This window comes from Pongo pygmaeus, chromosome 18, assembly GCF_028885625.2.
Source record: "Pongo pygmaeus isolate AG05252 chromosome 18, NHGRI_mPonPyg2-v2.0_pri, whole genome shotgun sequence".
Classification (NCBI taxonomy): Eukaryota; Metazoa; Chordata; class Mammalia; order Primates; family Hominidae; genus Pongo; species Pongo pygmaeus.
Window position 1 is genome coordinate 42,329,996 of NC_072391.2, and position 4,704 is coordinate 42,334,699.

The window sequence follows — 4,704 nt, forward strand, 5'->3', positions numbered from 1 at the left end:
ACCCAAAGTGATCTAAATCAAATTTTAACTGTCATTTTATTTTGCGGAAATGCAAAAAAATTTCTAAAACTTATATGGAATCTAAAGGGACTATAAAGAGCCAAACAACCTTCAAAAATAGAAATAATACTGGAGTCATCCCACTCCTGGACTTCATAATGTATTACTATGGTAATACTATGATAATGCAGGGTAAAACTATGGTAGCCAAACTGATTGGAACTGGCATAAAGACAGGCAGACAGATCAATGGAACAGACTAGAGCACAGAAATCAGCTCTCAAATATATGGCTAAGTGAAGAGTTATTTGTATATCCGTATGCATTGTAGAATTATTCACAAAAGTGGACAGGTGGAAGCAACCCAAACCTCCCTCAATGAGTGAGTGGATAAAGACAATTTGGAATATACAAATAATGAAATACTATTCCGTTTTTTAAAAGCAGAAGATCTGATAATTTTTACACTAAGGATAAATCTTGAGGATATTATGTAAGTAAAATAAGCCAGTCACAGAAGGACAGACACTGTGTGATTCCTGTTAAATACGACATCTAAAGTAATTAAACTCCTAGAAACAGAAAGTAGAATAGTATTAGTCAGAGACTTAGGGGAGGAGATAAAGGGGTAGTTGTCGTTTCAAGGGTATTGAGTTTTAGTTTTGCAATATAAAAATATTCTAGATATATGTTGCATAACCATGAGAATATATGTAATATTATTTAACTATGTACTTAAAGTATTTAAGTTTATAAATCTTATGTGTTTTTCACTATATTAAAAATGAAAAACTTTCTAAAGAGATACATATTTATAAATCTTTTCAAAAATTACCATCAACTCATAAAAATGTCAGAAAAACAATAAAGAGTCCAGGTGCAGTGGCTCGTCCATGCAATCCAAACACACTGGGAGGATGAGGAGGGAGAATAGTTTGAGGCCAAAAGTTGGAGACCAGCCTGGGCAACATAATAAGACCTCATGTACAATTCATAAGCAGAAGCAAACAGACGAATCAAGAAATAAATGAAACTTAAAACATCACACTCTTGACCTCATGTTCAAGGGTCAGAAAATTTAATATTATTAAGATGTCAATACTACTCACAGTGAAGCACAAATTCAAAGTATTTTCTTTCAAAATCCAAATGTTACATTTTTGCAGAAATGTTATTTTAAGTCATAAAATTCACATGGAATCTCAAAGGACAATGAGTAGCCAAAATCACTTTAGAGAAGAACAAAGTTAGAGGTATCACACTTCCTGATTGCAAAACAGATTACAAAGCTATAGAGATACAAACAGAAAGACAAATAGCTCATGGAACAGAATAGAGAACCCAGACATAAACCCTCATGAATATCATCAAATACTTCAGTCAAGTTGCCATGACTGAGCAACGGGGAAAGAACAGACTCTTTAACAGATAGATAGTGTTATAAAACTGAATATCAAAATGGACGAAAATGAAATTGGACTTTTCACTTGCACCATATACAAAAATATCTTCAACAAATCAAACACTTAGATGTATGTAAGATGGCTATACAACTCTTAAAATAAAATATAGGGTAAACAATCACGACATTTGTCTTTGTAATTTTTTTTAATATGACATTAAAAGCAGAAGTAACAAGAAAAAAAAATAGAGAAATGAGACTACATCAAATGCCACCTAAGGGCCTGATGTGGTGGCTCACGCCTGTAATCCCAGAACTTTGGGAGGCTGAGGTGGGTGGATCATCTGAGGTTAGGAGTTCGAGACCAGCCTGGCCATCATGGTGAAACCCCGTTTCTACCAAAAATACAAAAAGTAGCTGAGCGTGGTGGTGGATGCCTGTAATCACAGTTACATGGGAGGCTGAGGCAGGAAAATCACTTGAACCCAGGAGGCAGAGATTGCAGTGAGCCGAGCTGTTGCCATTGCACTCCAGCCTAGGCAACAAGAGCAAAACTTTGTTTCAAAAATAAAAAAATAAAAAAAAAGAAGGACTGCGGCCCCTGCCCGGAGCACTCCGCCCTCCACTTCTCCCGCCCTGCAGCCTGGAAGACCGCTTCAGCCTTTACCTCTGCTTCCCCTGCCATGCCATGGAGAAGAGCCCAAGCCGCCAGAGTCTTGGCTCCCAGCAGGCGGCGGCTTGGCCTCCCAGTGTGGACTCTTTGTCCAGGGTCAACTGTATTATGAAGAAGTAATTCCAGGAGGCTATCACCTGAACCAGTAAAGCTTGGATTATGCCCAAGGGAAGGAGATAACCTGGATACAGATGACCAGAAAGCATTATGTTAAGAGCCACTGACATTTGAAGATCATCAGAAGGGAAGATAAAACATCTCAAAAATTGTAATTGCCTCCACTTCTCATTCAGAGAATTCAGCGCATACAAAATCAGCTTCTGTTGTATCATCAGATTCCATTTCAACTTCTGCCAACAAGTTTTCTCCTGATTTTAGGGTCCTGAGGGAGCCTAACAAGTTAGCAGAAATGGAAGAACCACCCTTGCTTCAAGGAGAAAATATTAAAGACATGGCCAAAGATGTAACTTATACATGTCCATTCACTGGTGTTGTACGAGGAATTCTGACTGGCACAAATCATAGGTTATATTTCAAAACCATGGAACAGGATCCCCCAATTTTTTTAGATGCTTCTCTTGGTGTAATAAGTAGAGTAGAAAAAATTTGTGGTGCTTCTAGTCGAGGTGAAAATTTTTATGGACTAGAAACTGTGTGTAAGGATATTAGGAATGTACGATATGCTCATAAACCTGAGGAGCAAACAAGAATATCCATATTTGAGAATCTAATGAAATACGCATTTCCTGTCTCTAATAACCTGCCATTTTTGCTTTTGAATACAAAGAAGTATTCCCTGAAAATGGGTGGAAGCTATATATATACGATTTTGGAGTATAGAAGGCAGGGAATTCCAAATGAAAGCTGGAGAATAACAAAGATAAATGAACGATATGAACTTTGTGATACATACCCTGCCCTCCTGGTTGTGCCAGCAAATATTCCTGATGAAGAATTAAAGAGAGTGACATTCTTCAGATCAAAAGGACATATCCCAGTTTTATCATGGATTCATCCTGAAAGTCAAGCCACAATCACTGGGTGTAGCCAGCCCATGGTTGGAGTGAGTGGAAAGCGAAACAAAGATGAAAAATACCTTCAAGCTTTCATGGATTCCAATGCCCAATCTCACAAAGTCTTTATATTTGATGCCCAGCCAAGTGTTAATGCTGTTGCCAATAAGGTGGAGGTTATGAAAGTGAAGATGCCTATCAAAATGCTGAACTAGTTTTTCTGGATATCCACAATATTCGTGTTATGAGAGAATCATTACAAAAACTTAAGGCAATTGTGTACACCAACATTGAGGAAACTCACTGGTTGTCTAACACGGAATCTACTCATTGGCTAGAACATATTAAGCTTATGCTTGCAGGGGCTCTTAGGATTGCTGACAAGGTAGAGTCAGGGAAGATGCCTGTGGTAGTGCATTGCAGTGATGGCTGGGATCACACAGCTCAGCTCACTTCCTTTACCATGCTCATGTTGGGTGGATACTATCGAACCATCCGAGGATTTAAAGTCCTTGTGGAGAAAGAATGGCTAAGCTTTGGACATGGATTTCAAGTAAGAGTTGGCCATGGAGATGAGAGTCATGCAGATGCAGACAGATCACCTGTTTTTCTTCAATTTATTGACCGTGTCTGCAGATGACAAGACAGTTTCCTACCACATTTAAATTCAATGAGTATTTTCTCATTACTATTTTGGATCACCTCCACAGCTGCTTCTTCAGAACATTCCTCTGTAACAGTGAACAACAAAGAGGAAAAGAGAATCTTCCTAAAAGGACTGTGTCCCTGTGGTCTTACATAAATAGCCAACTGGAAGACTTCACTAATCCTCTCTATGGGAGATATTCCAGTCATGTCCTTTATCCAATAGCCAGCATTTGCCACCTAGAGCTCTGGGTGGGATATTACATAAGGTGGAATCCACGGATGAAACCACAGGAACCTATTCACGACAGATATAAAAAACTTCTTGCTAAACAAGCAGAGCTTCAGAAAAAAGTAGAGGAACTACAGAGAGTGATTTTAACAGATCATCGTCATCCTCAGAGATAGCCAGCTCTCCTGCACAATGTGTCACTCCTGTCCAAACGGTTGTATAAAGGATTGTAAGATCAGGGGCATCATTGCTACACACTCTTCATTACACTGGCAGCACTATGAGTAGAAAGTCTTCCGAATCTAGAACCCATCTATGAGAGAAAGTTCAGTCACTTTGTTTATTTTAAATCTCTCTAGGATGAATTTAGAACTGTAGCAGTGCAGGTGGCTTAAGTGAAATAACTCCATATGTAATTACATGATTATGGCACTAATCTTTTAAGTATCCAAAGAATATTAAAATACTTCAATCCTGGATCCACAGTGTGAACAAGTTTCCATTAAAAGGCAGATGCTATTACAAATTTTGGCATCAGATAACATTAAAATAAAACCATTTAGAAATATACTCTGTGCTCACTGTGCAGAGGAACATCAGTTTTCAAACCATTGGGCCTTGAAGTCATGACAGATCAAAATTATCTGATACCTTTTCTCCATTCTAGGTTTTTCTTTTTTGCGGTAATTGATTTACCTTGATCACTTTTCAGCTTCCATATTCTTCACATAGTGAAAGG

At 38.2% G+C, this 4,704-nt stretch overlaps 1 pseudogene; it reads left to right on the plus strand.

Moving 5' to 3' along the window:
- Positions 1–2,090: 2,090 nt before the first annotated feature.
- On the plus strand, positions 2,091–4,489 carry LOC129015734 (myotubularin-related protein 2-like; annotated as a pseudogene).
- The last annotated feature ends 215 nt before the right edge of the window (positions 4,490–4,704 follow it).